Here is an 18,388-nt window from a genome sequence, read left to right as displayed (position 1 = left end):
CTGACCAAATGAGAGTACCTAGAGATGGCCTGTAATGCTTTAAGAACTGGCATGTGAGAGCAAAAATGAGTTACTTTTTTTTTTTAAATTGTGCCAGAGGTTAGAACTGGAACAAACTAGTAAATGGTAAAGGAAAGTAGTTTGAGCTCAAATGGAAGGAAATTTTGTAGCAATTATAGCAACCCAAAATTGGATTTTTTTATACTTTGAAGGTTTCTATCACAAACAGGTATGATGTCAAGAATGTTGTAAGAGAACACTTGCATTGAGTAGGTTATTGGACTATGTGACCTTAAAGATTCCTTTGAGCCAGGATTCTCCACCTCTCTTAGTGCAGTGTGCTAGGACAATGAGTAATGTGAAGTTTCCATTTCCCGTTTTCTCCTCTTTGGCTAACAATATGAAATGATAGTGGTATGTATGCTTTTGCTAGGTAACAGTAAAAATGAAGAAATTCAGAGAGCTGCATTCCCAAGGGCACATGGCACAGGTTAATATGTACTGTTTTCATTCAGTTTATTTCCAGGACTACTTGCCTCTTATTCCCTCTTGCCTTACTCATCTTCCAACCCAAATTCCTCAAATGTTAATGTGTAACATATTCTTGTACCACTTGAAACATGCTGTCTGTTTAGCCCTCTTCAGAATAACCCTTCACGCCTACCTTCCGACTTTACTGTTTTTTTTAAACTTTCATTCAGCAAACACTTATTGTACATCTATTCTATGCCAATAATTAATTAGGTATTGGGAATACAATCCCCATCCCTAGAGAATGCAAAATTTCAGGATTTTATTCGATAGTAGACAGAGTAAAAAAAATCAAGTATAATAAAATGTGTTACAAAAGATGTGTACAAGGTGCTATGAAAGTTAAGATAATGGCACCAAATGAAGCCTTAAGGCTGAGGCTGCCTTCAAGGAGGTGGTGATTTTTCAGCTGTCTTAAAGGATGAGTATGAGTTTACTAGTAGCTGGACAAGTGAAGATTTTTTTGTGCATAAATAACAGACACCTGTTATTAACATTGCTATTAAAGAAGTTTGTCAATCAATCCCAACATCTAATTGCTCCCTCTTCTTCCCCCATTTATACAATTAAGGATGGGCTTTGTGACGGCCCCCCAATTTTTAGGTAAGGAAGCAGTCTACAGGAAGCCAAGAAGGTTGGTGGTGAAGTGGAGGAGGTATCCCAAAAAGTGGAGATTTGAGAGCCAGAGTAAATTAGATACTAGACTAATAGAAAGGAACTGTTTGACCTCTTTCTGAAAGCATCTTTATAATCCATTTTTGAATTTATACTATATAGGTATATTGAAATACCCTATTTAAATTTTCCTTTTTTTTTTTTTCTTTTGCGGAACGCGGGCCTCTCACTGTTGTGGCCTCTCCCGTTGCGGAGCACAGGCTCCGGACGCGCAAGCTCAGCAGCCATGGCTCCCGGGCCCAGCCGCTCCGCGGCATGTGGGATCTTCCCGGACCAGGGCACAAACCCGTGTACCCTGCATCCGCAGGCGGACTCTCAACCACTGCGCCACCAGGGAAGCCCCGAAATACCCTATTTAAAAACAAAATAGAAACAATTAAAAAGATAAATTCTGAAACAAATCCTTACATTATAAAGAATTAGTTCCTATTTTAAAAATTAAGTGAAAGATTTAAAATAGTAACATCCCCGGGCTTCCCTGGTGGCGCAGTGGTTGAGAGTCCGCCTGCCGATGCAGGGAACACGGGTTCGTGCCCCGGTCCGGGAAGATCCCACATGCCGGGGAGCGGCTGGGCCCGTGAGCCATGGCCGCTAAGCCTGCGCGTCTGGAGCCTGTGCTCCGCAACGGGAGAGGCCACAACAGTGAGAGGCCCGCGTACCGCTAAAAAACAAACAAACAAACAAAAACAAATAAAATAGTAACATCCCACTTCCTCAGTCTGTCTGAATTGTGAATCAGTTTACAAAATATACTTTATTTGCAACCTGTTCTGGCATAATTATTACATATATTTATTTAGTTTGACATATTTTTATATAAATACAATCTTTTTGTTGTGTTGCTGATTCTAAACCCAAATTGCTCAAATTTGATTTGATTTCTCCTTAATAGAATTATTTAATGTCTTTTTTATAGAGACAACTGCCTGTTGCTATTATTTTTATTAGTATGATAATGCTTAGATTTCCTTTAATAAGTAGTTTAGCATGGCATACTGTAGTCAGCAAGCTACAGCCCACAGGCCAAATCCAGCTTGCAATCTATTTTGGTATGACTTGTGAATTAAGAATGGGTTTTTTAAATGGCTGGACAAAAATCAAAAGATGAGTAATATTTCATGACACACAAAAAGTATATTTAGGTTTCTATTATATTTAGGTTTTATAAAATGTATTCCAATAATTCCAGCTGAAATATTAGAGATAGTATCAAAGATGTTATTTGACAGATGGGAAGATTAAGCTGCAAATTGATGAAGGGATTTTTATAAAACTTTTTCAAAGTTTTATAATTAGGTGGTAACAATTCAGAAATTTGTGACTCATGTTTTCTGATTTTAAATTGAGTATTCTTTCTACTATATCATACTGCATCTTTATTTTAAAATATCTTTCCTAATTGTAAATAAAATCACTCATTAGAAGGTATAAATTAATTGATAGTATCAATTTTAGTCTTAATAAAGTATTAATTGACAGAAAATATTTCTAACATGATTTCCCCTAATGCAATTTCTTTCTATTACAACATTCCAGTTAAATATTTTATGAGATGCCCAATGTAAAATTTTTATTAACAGATGAGGCAAATTTTCAATAAATTGTAGGAGTTTTCTTGGTTTATTCAAACATTTTATGACAGCTTGATTTATAATAATATAATTAAATTTATTTTCAAATATTTTTTATTTAAGATTTTTTTATCTACTGAATTTAACATTGTAGTAGTCAATATATAAGTCATTTCATCTGCCATAGGTATGGTAAAGTTTCCTTCACTATATCATATACATCTCTAATAGAATTTTCTTTCTATTTCAAAAAATGTTTACAGAGTTAATCAGTTTTCCCCCTTACCATTGTTATTTATGATCTGAACTTATACATTTGTTGCAGTACTTCTTTTTCTACCAGATTTATCTGGAATTGATTTTTGGTTCTTTCCAAAATAAGAAATCACTTCTCATGCTACATGTGAAAAAAACTATGCAAAGATGCACTTAATTATTTACTGTAATAACAATTGCTTTTCTCATGTTTCTGTTTGCATATTATTTATTCCTGAATGACAACAAACTAACACTGAACAATATTTCTGCTTCCATAATGCTCAGTAAATGTAACATTCATTAGGATTTCAATACTTATACTGTAAAACATACTGTTCCCTCACACTCCTCTTTAATTATATATAATTAACAACTGCCTTTTTCCTTTTTCTGTTGTTTCAGTTAAAGGATCAAGAAAGTTAAGTCTGCCAACAGATCTTAAGGCTGATCTTGGTACGGTAGGCAAAAGCCAACAATTTTAAGTTTTCTTACATTCATTTGGCTGAACATTTTAACCAACCAGTCCATGAATAACAAGTTTCCTAGATGGCAGTGTTTAATGGCTTTCCAAAAAGCCTTTCTTAAAAATCACCATACAGTTCTGTTGGCAGCATTCAACATTTTGTTTGTTAACAATCATTTTACAAAATTATGTTTCATAAATCATTACACACCAAGGTATATAATGTTTTCGGGTTGTTTTTTTTTATCATGAGAATGGTTTTAAACATTAACTAGTCATGCATATGGACCCTTGTGACTGTAACCATGTAAATGAACATCAATTTTTCTGGAACTATTTTTCCCATTTTGTATATTAATATCATTTAGAATTAATGCTATTTAACAACAACAACAACAAAGTCCGACACATAAAAGAATAGAGTTCTCTCCATTTAAGAAAGTTATAGAAGATTTTATTCACTTTTAGTTTATTTTTTGTGGTGGTTAAGAGCTTATTCATAATTCTAGCTCTGAAATAAATTAAATAGGCTTTCATAAATTTTTCTTTCAGAACTTTTATCTGCTTGTTCCAAGATAGTTTTTCTTTTTTGAAATTTAATTGAATTACTTTTATTTTCATCTCCTTTATTCTGACTTAAAGTCATAGCATTAAATCCTACTAATGTCATGGTTGAAATAAGAAAAATACAATAATTAGTCTTTGCATTATTTTTTAGTGTACAAAGCTGTTTCACATACATTATTTTATTTGACTTTCTTAGCAACTCTTTAAGATAGTTATCATTGTTCCCAATCTTTTTTTTTCAGAGTAGAAACTGAGGTTATATTGTTAATAAATTGTAGAATTAAGAATTTAACCTAGATCACAGAACATAATACCCAAAGTTTATGGAGCATATTCACATACCTCATCTCATTGTATCTAAATTAAATAACTTTTAGTCAAATAGTTTGTTACATTTAAAATCTGATTACATATAATCTTAGACGAATTTGATTAAACTGGACAATTATGTTATTGTATTTTTAAATGCAAAGCACTAACATATTCAGTATTATTATTAGTTTAATATTAACAAAATTGTTATGAAGTTAATTAGTATTTTGCCAATGTAATTTATGTCAAAGGAAGAATCAACATTCTAGTTCCATTTATTGACCTCCTACTACATGTCGGACATTATGCTACATAATTTGTACAAATTATCCAAGATAGATCAGTAATATTGTTCACACTTTACAAATAAATTAAGGCTATGAAAAATTCAAATTTGTCTAAGGTCATAAAACTATAGCAAAACTGAATTTAAATCAGGTATATATCATTGCAAAGCTTATAATCTTATAATTACCTATCATTTTGTATAGCATGTACTGTGACAAATGTCAAATGAAGACTAAAGAATGAGAATGCTTTTCTCTAGAAAACTATGCATTCTGATATTTATTCACGTAATTTCCACATATAATTTCTTTACTAGAATGTTGAAAAGGAATAATAAAAAAAAATAGAAGATTCTCAGCCCACTTCCATATTTATTGGAAGTAGCAAAGAAAGCTCTTAGTTTTAATTCTAATCTGGAGGTCAGTTAGGCATGATTGTTATTAATAAACATATTAATAAACAATTCCTAAAACTGTAAGTCTTTCAATCACCAATTATCTCCTTCCCAGTTGCTTCATTCTATTTTTACACATACTTTAGACACAGATGATTATGAAAACTCACATATATAAAAGATAAAACAGTCAAGTGCTTATCACTTTACTAAAGGATTTTTTGCAATTAAAAGGATTCACAATAAAATTTCCTTAAATCCCTATTTCTAAGTACATTGTCAAGGTAATTTCATTTTTAAAACTTGTTTCCCACAAATCTCCAGAAAAAAAATTATAAGGATTCTGAAAGAGGATAAATGTCTTTATGTATGTAAATTCTTCCAACGTAAAACCTTGGTGTAAAATATATCCTGGGTTGCTTGTAACATGGTTTTAGGAAGAATATTCTCCAGTGGTGTATAATCCTTTAGTGAAGGAGGAAAATGTGTAAGAAGCTATTGTAGTACACCAAATAAGGATCAAAGTAGGATAACAACAGTGAAAATGAAGAGGTGTTACCATGGGAGACTTTACAACTGATGGGATTGGGAACAGTGAGGGAACAGGTCTGGTAAGGCACAGGAAATAGGGGGAGGCAAGGATGACTACAGAGTGCAGAAAATGGAGAATACCATTCTCATGGAGAATACCTGGTTTGAGAGGAAAGGAAAGTGAGTTTGAGTTGCTCAGGGACATTCATGTTAACCACTCAGTGAGCAATTAGAAATGTAGGACTGTTTACCGTATAGCACAGGGAACAATATTCAATATCTTATAATAACCTATAATGAAAAATAATCTGAAAAAAATATATGTATATATCATTTTGATGTACACCTAAAACTAACACAATATTGTAAGTCAACTATACTTCAATTAAAAAAATAAACAAAAAAAAGAAATGTAGGGCTAGAGTGTAGAGGGGAAATCTCAAGCCCAAAGTAATAGATAACAGTCATCTGTGTAAAGGTATTAGTGACTGTGTATATGAGCTGTTCACTGAAGACAAAGGAAAGATGACAGCGTGTTGGAGAGCTTTGGGTACTAATGTAGTAACTTCTTTGTTACAAAAATCCTTATCTGGAGTGGCAGTATAACAGTAAAAGTAAAATAATAGTAATAACAGTAAAAACCTCATACATTCGACAGTTATGCAGTTAGAACCCTCAAGTTGTTAGCCTTTTATGAAGTAGTTACCAGAATCATGGTAAATTGCTTTATTCCCTAACATTTTAACATTCAGTGAAAAACTATCTTGTTTCTCAATTTTTAACAAAAAATATAGACATGTCTCTTTCTTAATAAAGATTTTGAATTAATGACCTAAAAATGAATTGATAATTCAGACCTTGAATGCACATAATCCAGGGGCTGGCACAACGTTATGAATATAGTGTTATATATGCATTATAGAATACTGTAAGTGAAACATAGGCCCCCGTGAACCCTTAAAAATGTCTACTACAGGATGGCCTCCAGCCAATGAAAAGATGCGTGGAGAGGCCATGGTCAAAGGACAAGTAGTGATTATTTATTTAATTGTAAAACTAAAGTTAAATGACAGTGGCAAATATTATTATAAAATAAAATGTAAACATAAAATCCATAATGATATAGAAATACTTTAACTTTTATTTTTTCGAGCGGGTAAAGAGAGGTTAAAGTTGCTAACAAGAGTTAATATTTCTATAGCTAAGTGTGGTGGTTAATCGGTGATGAACTGAGAGCAAAGATAAGCAGAGGAAGAGAAATTATACTTAATTTCACCTTTCACAAGGGGAAATAAATTGATATTATGCATGTATAGCAATTCAAGAAGAATTAAAAATATATCTTCAAGGTAACCACTAAAAAATATTAATACCCCAAATAAATCAGGCAAAGGATAATACATATAAAAAAGAAAATAAGAAAATACAGGCCATATAGTGAAAGAAGCTACAGAAACTAGAGAAGGAAAAAGAAGAAGGAAGAGGAAGAAGGGGGAAGAGGAGGAGGAGAAGGAAGAGGAAGATGAAATAATCTACATAAAACTTGCAGAATGGAACACAGCCTGTTCCTGTTGACTGGCCAGAGTCTTCAAATTCTACACTCTGAGCCTGTCAGGACTGCCCTGACCCCAGCTTTCTAACCTTTAAAAACACCAAAAATATTGTCCCTGCAACAATTTTTACTGGAGCCCGTTGCTGTGCCATACTCAGATTGCCCTTAGCCACAGTAACCACAAAGTTCCCACCTATAAGAGGAATGGGAGCCAGTGGGTGAAACCTCATGCACTCCAGGAGCACAGTGGAGACATCACAGGTAGGGATAGGGCTCTTGAGCATGATCACACTGTCCTTTGCAGGAGCTGAAAAGATGGGGTTTGGACGCTAACCCTGGTAACCTTGAGAATTAATCATGCAGCCACTTTTGTGAAGTGGTCCCCTCTAAAGAACAAATTTGCTGTGGAGAGTGAAAAACAATTCATTTCTGTCTGTCACTTGGATATAAAAATGATGAGTGGGTAAGCAAGCACATTAAAAAGCCAGTTCATTCACTGTCCTTAGTTTGGATCGGTATCTCCATGTTTTGCTGACAGCAGGATCATGTGACTTCAAATGCAGAGTGCTTCTACATACAATTTAAAAGTGGATGAAAAGCCAACCAGTATGCCGTGGAGCAGCAAGATGCATTTTGGTTAACTGATGTCAGAGTTTGGTGGCACTGGAGACTGGGTCCCTGGTTCGACTTCTCTACCACTGGGAGCCTGAGTAAGCACCACATGCAGTCCTGATGTCTCAAATAGTGTTCAGGTTGCAATCTGAAAACAGAGTTCCTGCCACTCCTGAGTGTATTATTTGTCTCAGAGAACAGTGTTGTTGTAGCTGCTGGCCAAGAATGCTGACCAGTGCTTTTTAACTAAGATGACCATGGCTGCTTGACCTTAGTCTCCAAACTAGACATTCCAAAACACAGCATCCAGCACAACATGTTATCCATGGAACACTTCCACAACATAGACAAGAGTCACAATCAAGGACCATAATACAGCCTCAGAGATGCTACACCAGAATAGCATCACTCAAGTACCCATTTGCAAGGTAGGGAAGCAAGATGATCAGAAATTTTGCCCTATAGGAATCAATGGAGCCATGATGATTTGGCATTTCAAGACCTTAGAGTCCTCCACCTAGGGCCTTCAACTAATATGAAGCTGAGTGAACCTCTATGATCTAGCATGACAGACTACAACTGACTGCAACTCTGTAACTTGCAAGATGGTGAGGAAAGCCAACCACAAGAAAACACTAAAAATGCATATGCCAATATCGTTTGGGTGTTGTTTGAATATAACTGGTGAAAATGTTGGATTTTTAAACAGTCTTTTAAAGTTTTTAATCTATTTTTTTGTACGTTTGGTTTTTGGCTGTTTCATTCCATTCTAGACCAAAGCTTCTCTTTAAGCAGTTCATTATGGAAAATTGTCACATTAACTTAAGAAGGGGGTAAGTATGTAAATTCTCCCAGAAAATTAAGTAAAAATACTAAATGTGTTTTTTTAAATGACAGAACTATAATGAAATGTCTCTGTCAACAGACATAAAAAGTGAATTACTTTACTTACAAGAAAAAGGCTTTCAGCATGTATAGCAAAACAAAATTCACAAGAGAGACATCTAAAGCAAAGTGATTCAAAGGCTAGTAGTAGGACATATAAGACAAACTACTAGCAAAAATAAAACAGGAGTTATGATGTTAATATCAGCTCAGTTCAAGGCAAAATACATTAAATTAGAAAAGTGCTGATATTTATAGTGCTGAAATGTACTATCTACAATGAAACTGTTTACAAATTTTAATAAACCAAATAATGTAGGATAATAATTATGTTTCTTACAGTTCTTGATGTACAAGAAACATTAAGAATAAACAGAAATGTGATAACCATAAGAGATTCTAACATAATTTAATGACAACTCAAGGAGGCAAAAAGTAAGAAAAACCATATGGGAACAAAGAAACATAATTTACTTGGAAGATTTATTCAATATATCCTGAGCTTTATACCTTGAAAATGTGTTATAATTTCAAGTGCCCACTGAAAAACTTATAAAAGGTAAACCAATGTTAAAACCACAAAGAAAACCTCAATATGTAAAAGTAGAATCTTACAAACCACATTTTTAAATCAAATTAATGACCTAAGAAATTAAAACAAAAAAATAGAGAAAACAACAACAACAACCCCTACCACCTGCATGATTTTAAAACCCTCAAACAATTCTTGGGCCTGGTTTTTGACTTACTAGATGAGTAGCTAGCTCTTTTTTCTTTTTCTTTTTTTTTTTTGGCCGTGCCGTGCATTTTACAGGATCTCAGTTCCCTGACCAAAGATCGAACCCAGGCCCACAGCAGTGAAAGCACCAAGTCGTGACCACTGGACCGACAGGATTTCCCACTAGCTTTTTTTTCATAGCTCCTGCAATATCATGGATCAAGAACTCTGAAAATTATAGACTAGAGACCTAGAAACTAGTGGAAAGCAACTATAAAACTACTTATCCAGAGTAGAGAACAAAGAAGGGGGAGCTGGAGAAAAACTTGCAGACTACATAAAAAAAATCTCGTGCTAAAAAAGACAAAACTTAAGTACTACAACAGTTCATTCTATATGAAATTAATTTTATTAAAAGAATAACAAAGACTTATTTTAAAGACTTTTAGGATACTCAAAGGGAGCAATGAAACAATTTTTTAAAAGATCAATAGATTATGAAGCTAAAACAAGCAGAAATGAAAAGCCAATTAAGAATTGGATAACAATGGATGAACAAATAGAGACTATTAATAAAGAAATAGAAATTATAAAAAGGAACTTAGTAGAAATTCTGGAGCTAAAAATTACAAAAGCTAAAGTGAAAAATTCACCAGAAAGGTTTAACAGCAGATTTGAGCTGTCAGAAGAAAGTGGCCAATTGAAATTATCAACTCAGAGGAGCAAAAAAATATGAAAGAAAATGAACAAAGGTTAAGTGACTTGTGAGACACCATTGAGTATGCCAGTATATTACACCTGGCAGAGAAGGAGAGCACCAGAAGAAGAGAAGGAGAAAAAAGGGAAGAAAGAATATTTGAGGAAATGGCTGAAAACATCCCAAACTTGAGGAAAGATGTGAATCTCTATAGCCAAGAAAGTCAATGAGCTCCAAATGTGAAAAACTCAGAGACCCACACTGGGACACGTTACAATCAAACTTTACAAAAAGAATCTTAAAAGCAGCAAGAGAGAAGCGACTCATCATGTATTAGGGCTCCTCAATAAGATTAACAGCCAGTTGCACATCAGAAACCATAAAAGCCAAAATGCAGTAAAATGACATATTTAAAGTGCTGAAAGAAAAGAAAAATGTCGACAAAGAATTCTATATCTGGCAAAATTTTCCTTCAGAAATGAAAGAGAAATTAAGACATTCCCAGATAAACAAAAGAAAAGAGAGTTTATCACTAGTAGACCCCCCAACACACACACAAGAAATACTAACGGGAGTCTGCCAGCTGAAGTGAAAAGACACTAGACAGTAACTTGAAGCCATTTAAAGAAATAAAGAACACTGGTAAAGGTAACTAAATAGGCAGATATAAAAGCCAGTATTATTATATTTTTTAACCCCTCTATTTTGTTTCCTACATGACTTAAGAGAAAAATGTATAAACCTGTTATAAATCTTTTTTAATAGGCATGCAACGTATAAAGATACTAAGGCAAGAACAACATAAGGGGAGGTGAGGGAGCTCTGTAAGAGCTGAGTTTTGTATGCTATTGAAGTTAAGTTGGTATCAATTCAAAGTAGATTGTTATAAATTTATGATGTTAATTATAATCACCAGGATAACCATTTGAAAATAACTAAAAAATACACAGAAAAGGAAATGTGGAGGGATAAAATAGGTATATTAGAAAAAAAATGAATCAAACAAAAAAGGCAGTATTGTAGCAATTCAGAAAGATATTTTTTGAAAACAAATATAAAAATGGCAGAAGTGCTTCTTTATTAGTAATTTTTTTAAAAGTAATTACTTTAAATGGATTAAACTCACCATTTAAAAGACAAATTGGCAGACTAAAAAATATATAACATCCAACTATACAAGAGACTCATTTTAGATTAAAAAACCAGATATATTAAAATTAAAATGATAGAAAATGATATTCCATGCAAATAGTAAACAAAACTTGGGTGGCAATATTAATACTAACAGACAAAGTAGACTTTAAGTCAAAAGCTAACAAAGAAGGACATTATATAATGATAAAAGCATCAATTCAGTGAGAAGATAAAACAATTGTAAATAAATATGCAACAAATAGCAGAGTCCCAAATATATGAATCAAACATTAACAGAATTGAAGGGAGAATTAGACAATTCGACAATAACGGAGAATTCAATAGGCTGCTTTCAATGAGGATAGAAAATTTACACAGGTGATCAAAAAAGAGGATGTGAATAACACTGTAAACCAATTAGTCCTAATAGACATATATAAAGTACTCTACACAATAATAGTAGAAGACATATTCTTCTCAAGGGCTCATGGAACACTGTCCAGGACAGGACATATTTTAGGCCACAAAACAAGTCTCAGTAAATTTAAGAAGATTAAAATCATACAAAGTTTTCTCTTTAACCACAATGGAAAGAAACTAGAAGTCAGAAATAAAGCTGGAAGGCTTCCCTGGTGGTGCAGTGGTTGAGAATCTGCCTGCCATTGCAGGGGACACAGGTTTGAGCCCTGGTCTGGGAAGAACCCACATGCCACGGAGCAACTAGGCCTGTGAGCCACAACTACTGAGCCTGCATGCCTGGAGCCTGTGCTCCGCAACGAGAGGCCGCGACAGTGAGAGGCCCACGCACCGTGATGAAGAGTGGCCCCCGCTTGCCGCAACAAGAGAGAGCCCTTGCACAGAAACGAAGACCCAACACAGCCAAAAATAAATAAATAATTAATTTTTAAAAAAGAAAAGAAATAAAGCTGGAAAATGCAAAATTCATAAAACTTGGAAATTAAATAGAACACTCTTAAACAACTAATGGATCAAAGAGGAAATTACAAGGGAAATTGGAGATACTTTGAGACAAATGAAAACAAACAACTAAATCTATAGGTTACACCGTAGACACATCTCAGAGGAAAATTATAGGTATAAATGCCTACATTAAAAAGAAGGCGGCTCCTATTTACAATAGCCAGGACATGGAAGCAACCTCAGTGTCCATCGACAGATGAATGGATAAAGAAGATGTGGCACATATATACAATAAAAAGCCATAAAAAGAAAGCCATAAAAAGAAACAAAATTGAGTTATTTGTAGTGAGGTGGATAGACCTAGGGTCTGTCATACAGAGTGAAGTAAGTCAGAAAGAGAAAAACAAATACCGTATGCTAATACATATATATGGAATCTAAAAAAAAAAAAAGAAAAAAAAGGTTATGAAGAACCTAGGGGCAGGACAGGAATAAAGATGCAGACGTAGAGAATGGACTTGAGGACATGGGGAGGGGGAAGGGTAAGCTGGGATGAAGTGAGAGAGTGGCATGGACTCATAATACTACTAAATGTAAAATAGATAGCTAGGGGGAAGCAGCTGTATAGCACAGGGAGATCAGCTCAGTGCTTTGTGACCACCTAGAGGGGTGGGATAGGGAGGGTGGGAGGGAGACTCAAGAGGGAGGAGATATGGGAATATATGTATATGTAAAACTGATTCACTTTGTTATAAAGCAGAGACTAACACACCATTGTAAAGCAATTTTACTCCAATAAAGATGTTAAAAAAAAAAAAAGAAGAAAGCTCTCAGAACAATAATCCAACTCTACACCTTAACAAACTAGAAAAGATCAGCCAATTAAACCCAAAGCTAGCAGAGTAAGAAAAAAAATAAAGATGAAAGAAAATAAAATAGATAATGGAAAATCAATAATCAAGCCATAAGTTGACTCTGAAAAGATCAACAAATTGACAAACCCTCACCTAGACTAAGAAAAAAAAAGAGAATATACAAACAGTTATAATCAGGAATAAAAGTGGGTACATTACTATCAACCTTACAGAAGTTAGAAGATTATAAGAGAATACTATGAACAACTGTATGCCAACATTAGATAATCTAGATGAAATAGGCAAATTCCTAGAAATACATGAATTACCAAAACTGACTTAAGAAGAAAGAAAATCTGAGCTTAGCTATTCAATGTCAAGTAAGGACACTGAATCAGTACTCAGAAACCTCCTGACAAAGAAAAGTCCAGGATGAGATGGCTTCACTGGTGAATTCTACCAAATATGTAAAGAAGAGTTAACACGTATCCTTATCAAACTCTTCCAAAAAATAGAAGAGGGAACCTTTCCTAATGCATTCTATGAACCAGCATTACTCTGATTTCAAACCTAGACAAAGAACACCCAAGAAAATAAAATTAAAGACCAATATCCCTTATGAATATACATGCAAATATTCTCAAAGTATTAGCAAACAAAATCCAACAGCATATTAAAAGGATTATGTACCATAAGTGAGATTTATCTCAGAAATACAAGTGGTTCAACAGAAGAAAATTAAAAAGGTAAAAAACCACACTAACAGAGTGAAGGAAAAATCCCACACATGATCATCTCAATTGGTGCAGAAAAAGGATTTGACAAAATTGAATACCCTTTCATGATTCAAAAAAAGAACAACACAAAACAAACAAAAAAAATCAGAAAGCTAGAAATAGAAGGGAACATCTTCAAACTGATAAAAGTCATTCATGATAAGCCCACAGTTATTCTACTCAAGGGTGAAAGACTGAAAACTTTCTTCATTAAGATCAAGAAAAAGACAAGGATGCCTTTGTTTACCACTTCTATTTTGTACTGGAAGTTCTAGCCAGAGATATTAAGCAAAATAAATAAGTAAAGAGCATCCAAATTAGTAAAGAAGTAAAACTATCCCTGTGGCAGATGGCATGATCCTCTATACAGAAAATCCCAAAGAATCCACAAAAGAACTAGAACTAATAATTTAGCAAAGTTGCAGGGTATAAGATAAACACACAGAAATCAGCTGCATTTCTATACACCAGCAATGAAAATTTTAAAAAAGAAATTTTAAAAAATTCCATTTGTAAGTCTCCCAAATAATAAAATACCTAGAAATAAATTTAACCAAGGAGATGTAAAACTTGTACACTGAAAACTACAAAACATTGCTAAAAGAAATTAAAGTAGACCTATGTAAGTGAAAATACATCCCTCGTTCATGAATTGAAATGCTTAATATTGTTGAAGTAATACCCAAAACAATCTAACAGATTTAATGCAGTCCCGGCCAAAATACCAATAGCCATTTTAAATAATGGAAAAGCTTATCCTAAAATTCATGTGGAAATGACAAAGCAAAAATAGACAAAACAATACTGAAAAAAGGAGAAAGTTGGAAGACTCACACTTCCCAATTTCAAAACTTCCTGCATAGGTACATATCTCAAAACAGTGTGATATTGGCATAAAGATAGACATATAGATCAATGATAGAACTGAGAGTCCAGAAATAAAACCATACATCTATGACCAATTGATTTTTCAACAAGTTACCAGGACAATTCAGTGAGGTTTGGGGTGGGGGGCAGGGAATAGTATCTTCAACAAATGATACTGAGACAACTGGAAATCCACATGCAAAATATTGGAGATGGACCACTACCTCATACCACATACAAAAAAAAAAAAAAAATGGATCAATGACTTAACTTTGAGAGATAAAGCTAAAAAACTCGTAGAAGAAAACATAAGGGAAAATGTTCATGACACTGAATTTGGCGATGGATTCTCAAATATGACACCAAAAACACAAGCAACAAAAGAAATATTGGTAAATTGGACTTCAAAATTAAAAATTTTTGCACAAAGGACATTATCAAGAAAGTGAAAAGACCACCTACAGAGAAAATATTTACAAATCGTATGTCTGATAAGGTTCTACTATCCAGAATATTCAGAGAACTCCTAAAGTTCCATAACAAACAACTCAATTTAAAAATGGGAAAAAGTTATATAGATATTTCTCCAAAGAAGATATACAGATGGCCAATAAGCACATGAAAAGATCTTCAAAATCACTAATCATTGGGGAAATGCAAATCAAAACCACAATGAAATATCACCTCATACCCAATAGGTGGTGGCTACCATTAAAAAAAAAAAAAACAGAAAATAATGTGTTGATGAGGATGTGGAGAAGTTAGAAACCTTGTGTATTGTTGGTGGGAATGTGAAATTGTACAGCTGCCATGGAAAACACACATTATTGACAATAGCTAAAATATGGAAGCAACCTAATCCACAGTCCATCAGTGGATGAATGGATAAACAAAATATGTGTAAAACATACAGTGGTATTTGTTCAGCCTTAGAAAGGAAGGAAATTCTGACATACGCTACAACATGAATGAACCTTGAGGATACTATGCTAAGTAAACTAAGCCAGTCACAAAAATAGAAAAAATGTATGATTCCAATTATATGAGGTACCCAGAGTAGTCATATGTATAGATAAAGAAAGTAGAATGGTGGTTGCCAGGAGCTGGGGGAGAGGGAAATGGGGAGTTATTTTTTAATGGGTAATGTGTTTCATTTTTACAAGGTGAAAAGAGTTCTGGAGATGGATGGTACACAGTACAAATGTGCTTAATACCACTGAGTTGTACACTTAAAATTGGTTAAGATGGTAAATTTTATGTGTATTTTACCACAATCTTAAAATATTTTATCTTAAAAAGGCATTACTGATACATGCTACATGGATGAACCTCAAAAACATTACATGTGAAAGAAGCCAGACAAAATGCCACATATTGTATGATTCCTTTTATATGAAATATGCAGAATAAGTAAATCCCTAGAAACAGAGAGCAGATTGATGGTCACCAGTGGCTAGGGAAGAGTAGAGTGGGCAGTGACTGCTTAATGGATCAATGCTGTTTTTTGTGGTGATGAAAATGTTTTGGAGCTATATGGTGGTAGTTGTTGCACAACATTGCAAATGTACTAAATGCCACTGAACTGTACATTTTAAAATGGTTTTATATGAATTTCACCTCAATAAAAACTGTAGGAAAAAAATTTTAAAAACTGGTGAAATATGAATGAAGTCTAGAGTTCAGCCAATAGTAGTGCACCAAGGTGACACTGGGAAAGAAGAATGAGAAATTTATGTATTCTATTTGCTACTTTCCTCTAAATGTAAAATTATTCCAAAATGAAATATTTCCTTTAAAAAAATGGGCAAACTACTTGAAAAGACTCTTTGCCAAAGAAGATAGATGGCAAATAAGCACATGAAAAGATATTCAACATCATTAGCCACTAGAGGAATGCAAATTTAAACAAGAATGGAATGCCACTAAATGCATTAGAATAGCTAAAATTAAGCATACTGGCAAAACGAAGTGATGATGAGGATAACGTAGATCAACTGAAACTCTCATACTCTGCTGGTGGAAATGCAAAATGATATAAGCATTGTAGAAAACAGATTGGCATTTTCTTATAAAGTTAAAACACGATTACTGTATTATCTAACAATCCCATTCCTGGGTACTTACTCTAGAGCAGCAGTCCCCAACCTTTTTGGCACCAGGGACCGGTTTCGTGGAAACCGTGGAAAAAACCAATTTTTCCACAGATGAGGGGAGGGGATAGTTCAGGCAGTAATGCGAGGGATGGGGAGCAATGGGGAGTGGCAGATGAAGCTTCACTGGCTCGCCCGCCGCTCACCTACTACTGTGTGGCCTGGTTCCTAACAGGCCATGGACTGGTACCTGGGGGTTGGGGACCCCTGTTCTACACAATGAAAAGTGATTTTCACTCAAAAATTTATATATAGATTTCATAGCAGCTTTAATTGTAATAGCCAAAAGCTAACAACAACCCACATGTCCTTCAACAGGTGAATGGTTAAACAAAATGAGGCACCTTATACCATTAAATGCTATTCAGCAATAAAAGAGAACAAGCTTGATATTCACAACTTGTATGGATCTCAAGATAATTGCACTGAGTGAAATAAAGCTGATCTTAAAAGGTTAAGTACTATATGAATCCATTTATATAGCAGTCTTGAAATAAAATTATAGAGCTGGAAAACTGATTAGTGTTTGCCAAAAGTTAGGAATGGGTGAGGGAAGGACTAGTGTGGCTATAAAGAAGTAACACGGGAGATCCTGTTGATGATGGAACAGTTCTGAATCTTGATTATAGTGGTAGTTCCCCAAATTGACACATGTGACAAAATTATATGGAACTACACATACATACAAATAAGTACATCTAAAACTGACAAATCTGCGTAAGCTCTGTGAATTGTACAAATGTCATCTTGGTTTTGATTTTAAACTATAGTTATGCAAGATATTAGTGATGGGGAAATGGGTGAAGAGTACATGGAAACTCCTGTACACTTTTAAAAATAATATATATATATATACATATTTTTTTTACTTTTTATACAATTTTTAAAGGTTATACCCCATTTAGTTATTACAAAATATTGGTTATATCCTCTGTGTTGTACAATACATCCTTGTAGACTATCATACACCCAATAGTTTATAACACCCACTCCCCCACCCCTATGTTGCCCCTCCCACCTCCCCACTGGTAACCACTAGATTGTTGTCTGTATCTGAGTCTGCTTCCTTTTTGTTATATTCACTAGTTTGTTGTATTTTTTAGATTACACATATAAGTGATATCATACAGTATTTGTCTTTGTCTGACTGACTTCATTTAGCATAATGCCCTTCAAGACCAACCATGTTGCAGCAAATGGCAAAATTTTTTATGGCTGCGTAGTATTCCACTGTGTGTGTGCATGGGTGTGTGTTTTATATATACATATACATATATATATATATATATATATAACATCTTCCTTATCTATTCATCTGTCAATGGACACTTAAGTTGCTTCCATATCTTAGCAATTGTAAATAATGCTGCTATGTACATTGGGGTGCATGTATCTTTTCAAATTAGTGTTTTGGGTTTTTTTTTGGATATCTACCTAGGAGTGGAATTGCTGGTTCATGTGGTAGTTCTATTTTTAGTTTTTTGAGAATCCTTCATGCCATTTTCCACAGTGGCTGCACCAATTTACATTCCCACTAACAGTGTATGAGGGTTCCCTTTTCATATTTTTAATACAATTAATGTTTTAAAGCAATTTTACATATTGCGTATTCCCCTTCTCCCCCCCCCCCCC

General features: G+C 34.1%; 1 protein-coding gene and 1 pseudogene across 1 annotated transcript in view; both read left to right on the top strand.

Annotated features, from left to right (window-relative positions):
- The window catches only part of STXBP5L (syntaxin binding protein 5L), a 401,935-nt gene that overhangs the window by 345,149 nt on the left and 38,398 nt on the right, over positions 1–18,388 (top strand). The window lies entirely within an intron of this gene.
- On the top strand, positions 7,141–8,293 carry LOC103076074 (actin-related protein 2/3 complex subunit 1A pseudogene; annotated as a pseudogene).

Source organism: Lipotes vexillifer, unplaced genomic scaffold (assembly GCF_000442215.2).
Source record: "Lipotes vexillifer unplaced genomic scaffold, Lipotes_vexillifer_v1.1 scaffold1106, whole genome shotgun sequence".
In the NCBI taxonomy this organism is placed as follows: Eukaryota; Metazoa; Chordata; class Mammalia; order Artiodactyla; family Lipotidae; genus Lipotes; species Lipotes vexillifer.
This window is presented reverse-complemented; position numbering and strand designations above follow the sequence as displayed.